Source organism: Eretmochelys imbricata, chromosome 28 (genome assembly GCF_965152235.1).
Source record: "Eretmochelys imbricata isolate rEreImb1 chromosome 28, rEreImb1.hap1, whole genome shotgun sequence".
NCBI classification, from domain to species: Eukaryota; Metazoa; Chordata; order Testudines; family Cheloniidae; genus Eretmochelys; species Eretmochelys imbricata.
The window spans coordinates 2664515-2681723 of NC_135599.1; the positions used below are offsets into that span (position 1 = coordinate 2664515).

The 17209-nt window shown below is 46.3% G+C and overlaps 1 non-coding gene across 1 annotated transcript; it reads left to right on the forward strand.

Moving 5' to 3' along the window:
* The first annotated feature begins 12743 nt into the window (after positions 1-12743).
* TRNAS-GCU (transfer RNA serine (anticodon GCU)) lies at positions 12744-12825 on the forward strand. The gene has a single exon. It is a non-coding gene; the product is annotated as a tRNA-Ser (tRNA).
* The last annotated feature ends 4384 nt before the right edge of the window (positions 12826-17209 follow it).

The window sequence follows — 17209 nt, forward strand, 5'->3', positions numbered from 1 at the left end:
ACATACTATGGAAACTTACCAAATGTCATGCAAACTAGTCCATTCCTCCCCATAGTCAATCTCTGACCAGAATGTTAGAATGAGGCAGAGAACTGGGAAAGTATCACAATAGGAATAGATTAAAAAGTGGGATTAATCAAAGATGGGATGCAGACAGAGCCTGTTCTATAGCTGGTGAAGTGAGAGGGACACACTCCCACTCGTGCTGGTTCTGAAATAACAAGAGAAGCAGGTCAAAGAGAATGAGCTCATGTGGGAGCTCTAGGCAGCTGCCCTGTCAGTGCATCACACACCTGGGAGGTGTTACACAAAACACAGCACTTCCCCTCTGGAAGAGAAACCCTTCCCCCCACTGCCACCACTTCATGATACTATCCATGGGGCTGTTTGTTCTGCAGGACTTTGATCTCTCAGGGTGGTCCATGGTGATTCATAAAAGAGCCATTAGGGGAGCAGGAGTCATCCCAATAGAAATCTCTTCACTTCTTTCTCAGTGCACCTTCTTAGCCCTGGCTTTGCGTGCTTTGAAGCTGGCTCTCCAGTCTTGATTTTAGGTGGGCTCTTGACCACCTTTTGGGGCTTGGCAGATTACACCTTTTGAGGGCTTTTCTCTGCCTTTTTGGTCCCCCCTGCAGTCACCGCATTCTGATGATTATTCCTAGACATGGGCGTGGTTGCCTTCCTGGGGATCTTGGCAGCTTTAGCCAGCTTCTTGGTGGCTATATTCCTGCTGAGAACCACTGTCTTCTTCTCATGCCATGTCCTTGTCCTAGCTGCTGGTTGAATGTGAAGGAGCCAAGGTGCTGGTGACTTTAGCCTGCACCAAGTTTCCTTTGCTCATCAGACTCCTGAACCCCAACTGGATGTGGTTCTTCTTGTTCTGCACAGCATAGCTGTTAGGGGGCTTATTCCTTCCCCCACTTCCTTCCCTGGTCCTTCTCACATGAACAGAGAGCAACAATACCCAAAGTCCAAAGGTGCAAACAATTCGATGTTTATTGGGGTGAACTTCCAGCAAGCATGTTTCCAGTTTCCTTCCTTAGTGTCCCCCTTCTCAGTTCTGACACCACCGAGCCTTATACCTGTGTCCCTGTTCCCATTTCCCCCTTTAGCTAAATATGATTCCAATTTCTCCACCCGGGAGTTCTGCTTAGCTATAACTTAACCAAGCATTTTCCTGAAATTTAACTAACCAATCCTAACATATTGTCAGATGATTATTTAACCAATTATATCCCACCACCTTAATTAGTTTACACCCAGCAAAATTAATTATACAGCAGACAGAAACAATCACAGAACTAGACAGAGATGATACAGACAAACAATAGGGAAATGGGGACTACAGTGATAGAACAAAGACAGAAATGAGGATTTCACATCCCAGCTATTGATAAGTGAGTTCTTGCCAGACAGGATGCTATCAACCTAAGTTTCCTTTTACATCTTCTAGGCACTTCCCTTTCTCTGGAGGCGATAGGCATTATCAGGACAGGATTGTATTACTATCAGCCCAATAGCACCTGATTTCAATGTGACTAGGTTGGAATGTGAGGAGGTGACCTTTTACTTCCCAGCTTATGGCTGCCTCTGCTGCTTAGCCAAAGGCCTTAGCCCTAAGCACAGGGGCCTCAGACTGTCACTGTAAGAGAAGGCCCTTACACCGGCAGACAGTGATTCTGATTCTTTCTTTTATACTTCTAGAACTAGCCAAGTGATAAGAATACACCTAAATTCTTAGAGTACAGGCCTTTACAAACAGGCCTGAATATGTATATCCTAACAAAGCTCCTGGAGAACACGGATCTGCAAATGTGTATTCATATTATACCTTTGTTTAATTTATGAAAACATAAACTAGACACAGAAGACTGGAATGATTTTAGTTGATAGCCAGGTTTGCTACGTTTTTATACATTTGCACCATGAAACATTGAGGGTTTACAGTCATTTCAAGAATCCTCAAACAGTGGAATTCATGAACATAATGGAGAATGGAAATGAAAATGTTTTCCTTTTTTTTTTTAAAAAAAAGCGCTTATAAGAGGGCACTTGAATTTGAACCACAGACCACTTGATTTGCAGTCAAACACTCTACCACTGAACTATACCCCCATAACAACAGTGGGCTGGAGTCATGATCTCCAGGACTTTGAAGGACAGACCCTGCTTCAGGGAGCTCCTTTTCTACTCCCAGACCACAGGTGCTTTTAATAGTGGGGTTTGATTAAACTTCATAAATGTGGTAAACACCACAACTTGCACATCCAATGACCCAGCTTCTCCCACTGACATTGCTCCCAACTCCTGGGGAAGTGAATTAACTACACTGACAGGAAAACTCTCTCCCATGGTAAGGAAAAGTTAGCACATGTGACTCCATTTTGGTTTCGGACCCACCATTGTGTAAAAGCAAGCACATCATTCACCAGGAGGAGTGTTCCTTAGATAATACATTCCTGTGAAAATCCTCCTCCTTGTCTCCAGCCTGTCTTGACTGCCGGTATCTGTTCTTTGTCTGTCCCTAACTCCCTATCTCCTGGCCTTTGATGTGAGGCCTCCCATCCTGATAATAAAAGTTACTGATGCATAGCTTTAGGACCATGCTGTGTAATTAACATACTAGTTTAGCAGGAGGAATGCACCAAGGAGGGATAGGTGGTAGATAAGAAAAGGGTTTGTTTATTGGCTAAGGTTTCTGATGCACGAGGGCAACATGCTTTGCTAAAAAGTATATAACCTTTGTACAATCTGTATTCGGGGTCCCCTTCTGGCTAGCAGGGGGGCACCACGCTTGAGCGTAATAAACTTGGTGTTTTTGGGGAACTCTGCAGTTGTGGACTTTGTTTATGTGCGTCAGGCTAGATTCAAACTGTGCGTGACCTATCAGGTATAATTTGTAGCAGTTGTGTGCGTGTCCTACGAGGTGTAATTTGTATCATTTGTGTGCATGTTCTATCAGGTGTAATTCGCAGCAGTTTTGGCGACCACGAAGGGACCCTAGGCTCACCGCGACAAGCGAGACCACACTCCTCCTCTCGGACAGCTCCAGCCGGCAAAGGGTGAGTTCACCTTTGAGAACTCCAAGGGGGGGAGGGTGTGAGCCGTTGCATAGGCGATAAGGTGGCACATTTGGTATCCTTTTGGTAGCTCATTATGGGTTCTGGGCAGCGTGTAAGTAAGGGGAGCCCTTTGGTTGAAATTCTCGAGAATTGGGAGAATATTTCTGGTACCTATGGGTTAGGTAAAAAAAAAAAAAAGTTGTAATCTTGTGCGAGGTTGAGTGGCCAGCACTAACAACTCAAACACCTTTTTAATGGCCACCGGATGGTTCCTTTGCTGGGGAAAAATTTACAGTGCTTAGGAAAAGGCTGGAGAACAAAGCTCCAGCCCAGATGGATTATTGGTATGTATGGGGAACTGGGTTTATGCACATGCAAAAGGATGTCCTCTTTCCTCCTCCTTTACTAATTCATCTCAGGGGTCTCCAGCCCCACTCTGTGCTATGCCTGCTTCTGCTGCTCCTCCGGCTTACCCTCGGCTTTCTGACTTATGCCCGTCACCTCCTTGCTTGCCAATTGGCCGTGCGTTCTGTCCAGGTGACAAGCCCCACGGGGGAGGACTTGGGTAGCCCTTGTGAGTGAGAATATTTAAGAGAAGAGACCAGGAGGGCTGGGGGGCTAGTTAAGAAGCCCAAGCTCCTTGTTAAATTGGTAGTGAGTGAAACAAAGCTGGTGCTAATGGAAGGGACAGTTTAGAGAGAAAACAGGATCGTGCCCAAGCGGGCAGGCAACAGAGAGAGATTGGAAAACAGGTTGAAAACGTGGAGGTCATAGTGGAAAAAGAGGAGTAAATAATTACAGGAATGGGAAACGTAAATCCCGGAATAATACTTGAAATGGTAAAATCTGAGTTAATTGGGTGTCGTTCTGGGAAATAAGCAAGTGATTTAAGAAAGAAAAGTGAGAAGTTAACTCTGTAGTTGCTGGAAAGAATTAAGCAGTTGAACTTTGTGAAATACTGGAAAGAAAAAGAATTCTTGGTTTCTTTGCAGCCATTTTAAGGAAAATGGGCCCTTTTCCAAAGGAATGCAATTATACAGTGCTACTTAATTAATAGCCTACTAGGCTCCAAGGGGCTACAATAGGTGGTGTCTTCCTTTTCAGGTCGCTGTGTGTTTAACAGCAAGAGTTAAAAGTAAAAGGCAATCAAAAGTCTGGAAAAGTTTATTGTGCCCTTTTTAAAGTAAGAATCTTTAAGCTGTGGATCCAAAAGCAAGCCGGAAAGCATTTGTTTTAATGGAAATTACCTAACTGATAAGGTAGAAGCCACTAAAACCTGGGCTGCCTATGAAACAAATACAAAAAAGTATGTGTAATTCCTGTTTTGCCTGGAATTAACAAGGGTATTTGTATAAAAAGGAAATATTTTAAGCAATGACTGACTGCCCAGAAGGGGTACATCTCTGTTCTTTTTTGTCTTTCAGAAAATCAGAGAAAACTGATGCCAGCTAAAAAGCAATTCAACATCTCATGAATTTACTGGCACAATAGGAATTCTGTTCTGTGTTCTATGTTCTGTCTTGTGGTGTTTGTCTTGTGGCCAGAATTGCTGTGTTTAATTTTTCATAGGACAGTTTAGTTTAAAACTAAATAGAAGGGTTAAATCAAAATGCAGATACTTGTTTTATTCAACCTGGAATACAAAGTGTTTGGATAATATCAGAAAAATGTGATATACTCAAGTTTAATAAATTTGCTTAAGTAAAAAAAAAAAAAAATTTCATTGGCCAGATCTTTTAATTGAAAAAAATTGTTGTTAAAATTCGCACACCAACAGTCTTTGGAAGCAATGACATGAAAGGGTAACCCACTCCCCATATTATACATGAGAGCCTTCTAGCTACCTCAAATTTCTAGCCAGAGGGCTGGGGAGGGAGGAAAGCTATTGGACACCAGAGGTTGTACCAAGTGGACTCCTCAAAAGTGGGTGTGCTTGTCCTGGCTTGTTGCTCCAAAGCTCTGTAATAAAGTCATTTTCCTAGAAGGGTGTATGTGGCACACATTGAACAATAAGACTAAAGTGCTGTATAATGGGGAATGTATATGTGTTCATTTTTAAACAAAGGTTTATAAGTAAAAAGTAAGTTTCCTTTGCAGGTTAATAAAAGCCAAGAAGGAAAGAAAAAAAAACCAAAACCAAAAAACGAGCTAATTCAACGCTGCAGCTGGCTGGCTCGGTCCAAAGATAAGACACTGGCCTGCCCAAGGACACTACTCACAGCTAGGATTTGGCTAACAGCCAAGAAAGAGGGGGGCTTGAATGTGCCCAAGCAGCTGTGAGATCTGCAACACACTGCCAGACATTAATGAAATGTGTTAGGTCTCTGTATTTACAGGTGAAAGAAGTCCTGCTTCAAGAATCCTGAGCAAACCTGCCATTTGTTAAAACCAGGTGACTGGGTCTACATAAAGGTCCATCAACAAAAGACTACTCTGGCCCCATGCTGGAAAGGCCCTTATTAAGTCCTGCTATCTACCAACACCGCTGTGAAGTGCCAAGGACTGACTGCCTGGACCCATGCTTCTTAGTGCAAAAAGACCCCTCCACCTCGAGATAACTTCACTTCGACTACTGATCAGCCTGTCCCTCCTTCTGGTTTTTTTTTTCTTTCCTCCCTTTTGGACAGCAGGGAAAAGGACAAGGTGAAGTGCTAGTAACCTAGACAGAGCTAATCTGCATTCAGTATTTGCTAAAGAAACCAAAGCACTACAGGGTGACATGCTAGTAACCTCTCCCCTGTATAATGCAAAACCATGACTCTTCCAAGAGAGAAGAAGGAACGCCTGCTCTGCTGAAACCACCAAGATCCAAGAATTCCTAACTGCAAGAGACGCTGAGAATTGGCCTTGGTGGCAAAGACGGAGCATTGTACATTGGCAGGGAGGAAGTTGTGGGATGTATTCTTGGGAATGTGAAGTGAAGTGGTGGGGTGGGTTTATTCCAGGAGCTGGAATCTGTGCTTGTGGGCAAGTATGATATCAAAAACGCCTTACAGCCACGAACATTACTCCCACCATCTGCACCATTCCCTTGCAGGTAAAGGTTCCTGGATCCACCATAGCTACGTTAAGTTGGCGCTGGGACCCCCACCTGACCCTGACAAGCCATTGGACAAGCCACTTCACAAATGAACACCACGACCAACCCATGGAATAAGCTTTCCAGCTATTGGGACATTTATAGCCCACGAGGACTTCTTGTGTTCCTGTTTATCGGATTTACATTGGTGGTGTTTTTTTGTATGGTATAAAAGAGGATGCCGACATTGGTAGGGTTTGCCTGAGGGGTTCCTCTCCCTATTCCCAAGTCCAGTACAAGGATGGGAGGGCAATAGGTTCTTCAATTTAACCCGCGCTATCAAACAGGGTGTAAATCAAATGCAGTGTTGGATTTGTATTCATACCCCCACATATTTGGGTCAGGGGGTCCCGTTGGTAGGGGTACCTATCCGCCTTAATCGAACACTCCAAACTAAGCTATGGGCGAACACTACATTTAACTGGAATGTTACAATCCAAATACGGTCTATTGATATGGTGGCCCAGGGTAATTATGCTTTATGTGTGTCACGATGTAAGGGCATAGAAAAAACATTTTTTGAAGGAAATTTTGGATTTTCTACACTATGGTTCTGTTCTCATCGAAAGGTCATTTCGAATTGTTTGCTCAGAACAGCTTACCCAGCACACTCGCCGCTGTGCAGTTCTGTAAGTGTGGCCATGGCTGAAGAGCGAGAATTTCTGCCCATTTCCCTACTGGCTGGAGCATGGTTAGAGTGTGTTTGTGGTTAATGATTTTGCTGTAGATTGTTCACTCCCTGCTTTGACAATTCAGACAGTCCCTTTTCTTGTTGTATCTCCAATAGCAGGGACGGGTTTTCTTTGGGTCACTGAGATTTTTTGGGGAGTTGGTGGCTCCTTTCTTTCCTCACCCTGGAGTAAACCCTAGCTTTTTATTCCATCGGTCATGTTTCATGGAATAACAGCAGCAGCATGAAGAAAGAGGAGAGGGAATATCTCACTGTCAGGGCTGAAGGTGGCCACGTCCCCTCTGTCTGACAGTTGCCATTGCAGGAGAGAAGGTTTCAATGCAATTGAATGCCCTCGCTCAGAGTAGAGACACAGAAAGGTTTTGCTGTTCATGGATCTGTGCAAAGGAAATTGTGTCTCTGGGTGAAACTGAGGAGGGAAGTGAAATGCCCACGTGGTGACGCAATGCCCTACGGCATGACTGGAGTGGACTCACCTGGGATTGACATGACATTTCTTTCTGTCAAGTAGTGAGAAATGTGACATTAATTCAGATGCAGAATTGAGGTTTCTTTCGCTCCTTGTAAAAACTTGAACTTGATTTCCCAGAAGGGAGAGCAGGAAAGCCTGGAGCTGCTTTTAATCCCAGTCTGAAATACAAGGGAGAATTCTGGAATTGAAGGAATGGGAAAAAATGGAGAGGAAAGAGAGAGAGAAAACACCTCTTTTCTCTTCTTCCCCCTCCCAGCAAGAAATGTTATCAATGGGGAAACTCCTCCCCAGGACCAGCCTTAGGGAAAATGGCACCCTGGGCAAAACTTGTACTTTGGCACACCCATTGGCCCAGGCCCCTGTGGGCTCCCCACTCCCCCTTTGCCCCTAGTTCCTGCACTCCCAACCCTTGCACCTCCTTCGCCCCTAACCCCTGCCCCCACATGTGCCCTAGCCCCTACACTGTGTCCCCTTTGCTCTTAATTCCCATACTCCCCTCCTTCACCCATAATTGCTGTACCCCTCCTGCACCCATGTGGGTAAACTGACCTGTTTGCATGGGGCAGCTGGCATTGCTGCCTTCTTCTCTCTGGAATGCTGCTCTTCCGGGCACCCCTAGGGGCTGCGGGGGTTGTGGGGGGTGAGAAGTGACTTCAGAGCTCCTTGCACCCAGGTCACTTTCCTGCTCTGGGCTGCATAAGAGGAGGGAAGAGAGAAGCAGCTTCTGATGCTCGCCTCTGAGCACAGCCCAGGTGGGGAAAGTGACCAGGATGCATGGAACACTTTGTGTTGCTCCTCGCTCCCCCGCAACCCTCTATGGGGCCACGGAGGAACATTGTGGGAGGGGTTGAGCTGGGAAGAAGGAGGGAGAAATCTGGGAGCCCCCCCCCAGGAAGCAGTTTCTGAAACTATGCTGGCAGAGGGCACAGCCTCCCCAAAGCTGTGTTGCCAAGGGGGCAGTGGCCGATTGCTACATGGGCCAATGGGGCCCATGATTAGGGCCCCTGGCCAAATTAGGCCTCCTGGAAAAGTCTCCCCTATGTCAGCCCCAGGGCTGGAGGTGCTCTCGCTCCCTGCTATGGCCGGGGGACTGCAGCCAGGGCACACAGCTTCTCTGGTCTCAGGGCCACGGGGAGGGGGTTAAGGAGCGAGCAGGGTGGGGCAGTGGGGAAAGGGGTGGAACAGAGATTATGTAGTTGATGGGGCCATGGGTGGAAGGCGTGAAGAGGCTCGGGCTTCAGGCAGAACGGGGGGGCAGGGCCATGGTTCCAGTGCCAGGGTCCCTGCACTTCTTCGACCTTTCCTTGGGCTTTGGCATCACTAGTCTCTGCTTAGCGAGTTGGGTCAGTGGTCCCCAAAATGTGGGGTATGCCTCCTAGGGAGGCACAGAGGAATGTTCATGGGGGCATCTCAGGGCCTGAGCCAGCCCCCATGGAGTGCAGGGAGGGAGCACCACTCAGCTCCACTCTGCCCCTGCTCTTCAGATTCGTGATGTGACGGAGAGACTGCCGAGACTCATCAAGCCCTTGGATCGCAACCCCTTCCTGCTTCTCCACGTGGGTACCAATGATACTGCCAAGAATGACCTTTAGCAGATCACTGCGGACTACGTGGCTCTCGAAAGAAGGATAAAGGAGTTTGAGGTGCAAGTGATCTTCTCGTCCATCCTCCCTGTGGAAGGAAAAGGCCCGGGTAGAGACCGTCGAATCGTGGAATCAACGAATGGCTAAGCAGGTGGTGTCGGAGAGAAGGCTTTGGATTCTTTGACCATGGGATGATGTTCCATGAAGGAACTGGGCATAGACGGGTGCTGGGCAGAGACGGGCTCCACCTAACGAAGAGAGGGAAGAGCATCTTTGAGAGTAGTAGGCTAACCTAGTGAGAAGGGCTTTAAACTAGGTTCACCGAGGGAAGGAGACCAAAGCCCTGAGGTAAGTGGGCAAGTGGGATACAAGGAGGAAGCACAGGCAGGAACGTCTGTGATGGGAGGGCTCCTACCTCATACTGAGAATGAGGGGCGATCAGAAGGTTATCTAAAGTACATATATGCAAATGCACAAAGCCTTGGAAACAAGCAGGGAGAACTGGAGGTCCTGGTGATGTCAAGGAATTATGACGTGATTGGAATAACAGAGACTTGGTGGGATAACTCACATGACTGGAGTACTGTCATGGATGGTTATAAACTGTTCAGGAAGGACAGGCAGGGCAGAAAAGGTGGAGGAGTAGCACTGTATGTAAGGGAGCAGTATGACTGCTCAGAGCTCCGGTATGAAACTGCAGAAAAACCTGAGTGTCTCTGGATTAAGTTTAGAAGTGTGAGCAAAAAGGGTGATGTCATGGTGGGAGTCTGCTATAGACCACCGGACCAGGGGATGAGGTGGACGAAACTTTCTTCCAGCAACTCCAGAAGCTACTAGATCGCACGCCCTGGTTCTCATGGGAGACTTTAATCATCCTGATATCTGCTGGGAGAGCAATACAGCGGTGCACAGATAATCCAGGAAGTTTTTGGAAAGCGTAGGGGACAATTTCCTGGTGCAAGTGCTGGAGGAGCCAACTGGGGGGGAGCTTTTCTTGACCTGCTGCTCACAAACCGGGAAGAATTAGAAGGGGAAGCAAAAGTGGATGGGAATCTGGGACGCACTGACCATGAGTTGATCGAGTTCAGGATCCTGACACAGGGAAGAAAGGTAAGCAGCAGAATATGGACCCTGGACTTCAGGAAAGCAGACTTTGACTCCCTCAGAGAACTGATGGGTGGGATCCCCTGGGTGAATAACATGAGGGGGAAAGGAGTCCAGGAGAGCTGGCTGTATTTCAAGGAATCCCTATTGAGCTTACAGGGACAAACCATCCCGATGTGTCGAAAGAATAATAAATACGGCAGGCTATCAGCTTGGCTTAACGGTGAAATCCTTGCGGATCTTAAATGTAAAAAAGAAGCTTACAAGAAGTGGAAGGTTGGACAGATGACCAGGGAAGAGTATAAAAATATTGCTCGAGCATGTAGGAATGAAATCAGGAGGGCCAAATCACACCTGGAGCTGCAGCTAGCAAGAGATGTTAAGAGTAACAAGTAGGGTTTCTTCAGGTATATTGGCAACAAGAAGAAAGCCAAGGAAAGTGTGGGCCCCTTACTGAATGAGGGAGGCAACCTAGTGACAGAGGATGTGGAAAAAGCTAATGTACTCAATGCTTTCTTTGCCTCTGTCTTCACGAACAAGGTCAGCTCCCAGACTGCTGCGCTGGGCAACACAGCATGGGGAGTAGGTGGCCAGCCCTCTGTGGAGAAAGAGGTGGTTAGGGACTATTTAGAAAAGCTGGACGTGCACAAGTCCATGGGGCCGGACGAGTTGCATCCGAGAGTGATAAAGGAATTGGCGGCTGTGATTGCAGAGCCATTGGCCATTATCTTTGAAAATTCATGGCGAATGGGGGAAGTCCCGGATTACTGGAAAAAGGCTAATATAGTGCCAATCTTTAAAAAAGGGAAGAAGGGGGATAATGGGAACTACAGGCCAGTCAGCCTCACCTCAGTCCCCAGAAAAATCATGGAGCAGGTCCTCAAGGAATCTATCCTGAAACATTTACACGAGAGGAAAGTGATCAGGAACAGTCAGCATGGATTCACCAAGGGAAGGTCATGCCTGACTAATCTAATCACCTTCTATGATGAGATTACTGGTTCTGTGGATGAAGGGCAAGCAGTGATGTATTGTTTCTTGATTTTATCAAAGCTTTTGACATGGTCTCCCACAGTATTCTTGTCAGCAAGTTAAAGAAGTATGGGCTGGATGAATGCACTATAAGGTGGGTAGAAAGTTGGTTAGATTGTTGGGCTCAACGGGTAGTGATCAATGGCTCCATGTCTAGTTGGCAGGTGGGATCAAGTGGAATGCCCCAAGGGTGGTCCTGGGGCCGGTTTTGTTCAATATCTTCATAAATGATCTGGAGGATGGTGTGGATTGCACTCTCAGCAAATTTGCGGATGATACTAAACTAGGAGGAGTGGTAGATATGGTGGCAGGTAGGGATAGGATACACAGGGACCTCGACAAATTGGAGGATTGGGCCAAAAGACATCTGATGAGGTTCAACAAGGATAAATGCAGGGTCCTGCACTTAGGACAGAAGAATCCAGTGCACCGCTACAGACTAGGGACCGAATGGCTAGGCAGCAGTTCTGCGGAAAAGGACCTAGGAGTGACAGTGGACGAGAAGCTGGATATGAGTCAACAGTGTGCCTTTGTTGCCAAGAAGGCCAATGGCATTTTGGGATGTATAAGTAGGGGCATAGCGAGCAGATGGAGGGACGTGATCATTCCCCTCTATTTGACATTGGTGAGTCCTCATCTGGAGTACTGTGTCCAGTTTTGGGCCCCACACTACAAGAAGGATGTGGATAAATTGGAGAGAGTCCAGTGAAGGGCAACAAAGATGATTAGGGGACTGGAACACATGACTTATGAGGAGAGGCTGAGGGAACTGGGATTGTTTAGTCTGCAGAAGAGAAGAATGAGGGGGGATTTCATAACTGCTTTCAACTACCTGAAAGGGGGTTCCAAAGAGGATGGTTCTAGACTATTCTCAGTGGTAGAAGAGGACAGGACAAGGAGTAATCGTCTCAAGTTGCAGTGGGGGAGGTTTAGGTTGGATAGTAAGAAAAACTTATTCACTAGGAGGGTGGTGAAACACTGGAATGCGTTACCTAGGGAGGTGGCAGAATCTGCTTCCTTAGAAGTTTTTAAGGTCAGGCTTGACAAAGCCCTGGCTGGAATGATTTAACTGGGGATTGGTCCTGCTTTGAGCAGGGGGGTGGAATAGATGACCTCCTGAGGTCCCTTCCAGCCCTGATATTCTATTCCCCAACCCCACCCTCAGTCTGGGACCCTGGTTTCTGGCCCAGCCTCTTCGCCCTTACCCCAGTCCGCACCCCACTTCCCAGGAAACAAAAGCCCCACTCCCAGCCCTGGTTCTCGACTGCAGCTTCCGAGGGGCCGCAGACACGGATAAGAGGGCACAAGTTGGGGACCACTGGTTTAGGTGAAGTCCTCAATCACTTCTATGCAGTCCAATGAAAATTATTCCTCACCCACCTTGCCCCTCGATCAGGATGGACTAGCCATGTTCTGCTGCCCTTCACTCATACAGGAAGGATAATAACATTTCATTTCACTGAATGCTAAAGTGATTTGTAACCTGACACCAGCCAAAACGGGTCATTCTGGCAAAGCGGCTCCATCACGCTGCGTAGGTAGGCAGAGTAGGCGTGTCTATGCAAACGGTCTGTTCCTGAAGTCTTTCCTCCCAGCTCCTCACTAGATGTGAGGGGGGAGCTCATTCAGACCCTGCTTATGCTTAGTATTTAAAAACTCCTTATTGGCCCTATCTCTGCTGGCTTTAGATTTCTCCTCCTGTCTTTTCCCTGACAGCTCAGATGAGGTGGCCGAGTGGTTAAGGTGATGGACTGCTAATCCATTGTGCTCTGCACGCATGGGTTCGAATCCCATCCTCATCGAAGGCGTTCAGTCTTCTCTCTTCCTTTACAAACAACCATATCCCCCTTTGGTACAATGACAGACCAAACCATGGTGCTTCCTGCAAACAAAAACCTTCTCAGGAACTCAGATCCCCCGCTTTAAATGAAATGTGGTGCTGAAAGAATTGTCTAGCTCTCTATATCTTATCTCAAAAGGTAACATCCTCCTCATAATCTCCCCCAAACACCCTGGGACCTCCCCAAATTATTAAAATGCCCCCGTCTCCAGCAAGATCATGACAGTGACCCACAACTAGATTGTCTAGGCCAAGCTGTTCTGAAGGAGGCAACTCAAACATTTTCTCTCTGCTTCCCTGGGCAACGTCTGACTGGGAAAAAAAAATCCCCCAAATTGAAAATTTTCTTCTGAAAAACCAATACCAGTCTCTTTGGGGACTTTGATTTGAATGAATTATTATTATTCTCTTCTGATCTCTGAATTATTTCAGTTCAGTCTTTGTCCTCCTGATGTGTTTCCAGGTGTTGAGTTGTGGAGGAGCGAGGCCAAGTCATGATGTCTCTTCCCCTCTTTCACAGTTTCTTCCAATTTCTAGAAAGCTCCTTTGCTAGGATGTGAGTCAAGCAGTCTCCATTGTCTCTATTCTATCTTGGAGAAGTCTGCGTTATACACGGTTCCTGGGATAGACCTTGGTAGTGTGGATGCCTTTAATGGGTCAGCAGCGAGCATAGCTTTTCCATTGTCGCACCTGAAAGGTGGTGGGCATTTCCCAACATCGGAACATATTTCAACAACGCACCCAGAGGAAAACTTCATCACTTCCCAGACAAGGCTAGAACACACCATCCAACCCGGTATTAACGTTCAACAGATCACAACTTTTACAATGATACCTCACAAGACACATGTTGTACAAACCATATCATCATTATATGACAGTGGTAACTATGGGGCTTCCTCCTGACACAATTGTTGTCCTCTACCTGAGAAACACCCTCTTTTCTATCGTTTCTATGATTCTATGATTTAAACTCTCCAGTAACATTACAAAACCAACTGCTTAGCATTTTATGGTAGAAGTTGGAGGGAATTCAAAGATTCTCCAAAGCTGTGCATTCAGGCCACCTAGTTGGGTAAATTCCATGCTCCTTATCCAGAAGAGACTTGACATGGCTTGAGGGGAGGCAGGCTTAGCTGTTCAATATACAGGTGGAGGGAGAAGGGCGCAGTACATTGACAATGTAGAACGTGAGACTCATAATCGGTGGTTTTGAGTCATAAGTGGGTGCCCTACCTACACTGGTTGTGTTCTCTGAGAGTCATCTCCTTGCTTTCCATTGAAGGTCAGGGTGGGATATTATAACCAAGTGTTCTGGCAAAACTTTTTCCCTGGCCTGCTCACTGAACCCTTTGCTGAGAAACTTTCCATGTATTTGACTGCAGGTCGGTTTCCTATATTGTTGGATGAGGCCGAAGGTGCTGGACGGGAAATATCCATGGAAAACTCAGATATTCCTGTTCTCTGAAAAAAAGGCAGGTATTAGTTAGACACCATTGCTTCTAGTCTTCCTGTGGAATCCAAGGCTAGCTGAGGAATTTCTGTCTATACTAGAAAGAATCATTCCATTGTAAATACAAATGAAATGAGATCTGCAGCTCGAGTCAGTGCCCTTTAAAAATATTTGCTAAGAAAAAAGCCATTCTCTCCCTTGTTGATAAGGACAAGGAGCCCTCTTTTGCTCCAAATTTCAAATGCGCAATGAATGGAGATTTTTGTTTAAAAACTTTCATTGCCCTGTGGGAATCGAACCCACGACTCAGCTGTTAAAATACCAAAGCCCACCACTTAAAGGACCAGGAAGGGCCATTTCTTTCTGACAACCAGCTTTGGCTTTCTCAGGCTCCTAATTCGCCAATCTCAGACGCTGCTCCAGTCTCCACTGCCCTGAAGGGACAAGAACAGAGAGTGAAGGATCCCCTGTGCTCAGTGTCACAAACCGAGCCCCAAAAATGGACGATATGGTGTCACAATCTCAAATTATACTTCGAGTTCCTCCATCAGCATCACAGGAGCAAAAAAAAGAAATCACCAGAGGAGCAATTTTCCTCTGCTTTCATTGACCCCAGTGCACTCCTCTCCGCTTCTTCTTCTGTTTATAATCTGGAGCCTCTGTTAGGGGAAAAAATCATTGAGCTGAAAGTATTTCTGGGATAGAAACCCAGAGAGGGGAGTTGACGCCACCTGATGGGAGGCTGATTCATTTTCACAGGTCTCATGGCTTTAGCTGCCCCTTAGTGTAGCTCTCATTTTGTCAGCGCTGCGCTCTCAGGAAGCTGACAAAGTGCTGAACCCTGCTTCTTTTGGGCCACTGGGAGCATGGGGATTGCACACCAGCTGCAAGCCCTTCTGTCCTCTCCTTGTCCTGCTCGGCTACCCCAGACTCTTTCCCACAAATGGTTTCATCAGATGCTGGAGGGCCCTAAGGACCTACAGGTTTCCCTCACCTACCTCGTGAGGCAATCTGTGATTCCCTCCTCTGACATTCCTGGGGCCACATATTCGTTGAGAAGCTTCTCCGCAGGAGGTCTGGTGTTCTGCAAAAATGTGTGTGTGGCTTGGGGGGAACTACTTCCCTACCCCCTCTCTGGGAGCTGAGAAGCTTTTTCTGACTCTCCCCCACTATGTGAGTCAAAGAGCATCTCCCCATGGTGGGAGAACACTAAATTCCACCCTCCCGTGCTCGTTTCTCTGACCAGCTGGTAAATCAACCCCAGCTCTCTGATGTAGAAACCAGCATCTAACCAGCCTTGTAATAGCCCCTGCTTGCTAGCTGGAGAGTGAAGGAATGAAGACAGAAGGCAAATGTCAGAAAAGGAATCTGAACTCACACTGGGACTGTGCCTTTGAAGAAGTGCTGCAGACAGCCTGGCTAGCTCAGTTGGTAGAACATGAGAGTCTTAGTCTCAGGTCATGGGTTTGAGCCCCATGTTGGGTGCTTGATCTTACTACCTTAAGTGTACTTTTTTGTTTGTATGGTGAGCCTAAAATGAAATGCACTTTCTTGCCTCTCAACAATCTTATGAAGGAAATGTCTCTTCCTCTTAGCTTAGATAGCACAGGAAGAGAGAACAAACTGACATTTCCACATATTCAAGGGACACCATCATAGGACCTAACCACATCAGCCACACCATCAGGGGCTTGTTCACTTGCACATCTACCAACATGATCATAGAATATCAGGGTTGGAAGGGACCTCAGGGAGGTCATCTAGTCCAACCCCCTGCTCAAAGCAGGACCCATCCCCAATTTTGGCCCCAGATCCCTAAATGGCCCCCTCAAGGAGTGAACTCACAACCCTGGGTTTAGCAGGCCAATGCTCAAACCCTGACTTATCCCTCCCCCTGAGAGATACCATCATGTGCCAGCAATGCCCCTCTGCCATGGACAAACTAGACAGTCTCGATGCAAAAGAGTAAATGGACACAAATCAGACATCAAAAATTGTAACATTAAAAAACCAGGAGAAGAGCACTCCAATCTCCCTGGACACTCAATAACAGACTTAAAAGTGGCCATTTTTAACCAAAAACCCTTCAAAAACAGAGTTCAATGAGAAACTGCAGAACTGGAATTAATTTGCAAACTTTACATCATCAAGTGAGGCCTGAGTAAAGACTGGGAGTGGCCAAGTCACTACAAAAAATAATTTTCCCTCTGTTGATACTCACACCTCCTTGTCAACCATTGGAAATGGGCCACATCCACCCTAACTGAATTGGACTCGTTAGCATTGACCCCCCTCCACACACACTCTGTAAGGTAACTCCCATCTTTTCATGTGCTGTGTATTTATACCTGCCTACGGTATTTTCCACTCCATACATCTGATGAAGTGGGTTATAACCCACAAAATTTTATGCCCAAATAAATTTGCTAGTCTTTAAGGTGCCACAAGGACTCCTTGTTGTTTTTAAAAATATTAAGGGTGCAGTAAGGAAATTAGTATCTCAGAGCTTGTGGTAACATCGTTTGAAGAAGAACAAGAGATTGATGTTAAAAAGGGCTGAGGAAATAACGTTATTTCAAAAGGGAAAAGTGGTGTTGTGTGTGTTGAAAGGCTGGCTTAGAAATTTCCAATTGTTATTTTCTGATCCATCCCAGCCTTCAGCAGCTAGACTTCAGGAATGGAAGAGGCTACTGATCCTTCTCTCCAGCTGCTTAATTCTGAAGACTAGTCTATGGAGCTGGGTGAATAGTTTTTGGATGAATATTTTATTTACTGAAATATTTTTGTGGACCAAAAATGATTTTTTTAAATTTTGTTTCAACAGGAAAACTGAAAAAAATTAATCTTGGGTCAACCTGGATGATTGTTAATTAGTATTATTATTATTATATAG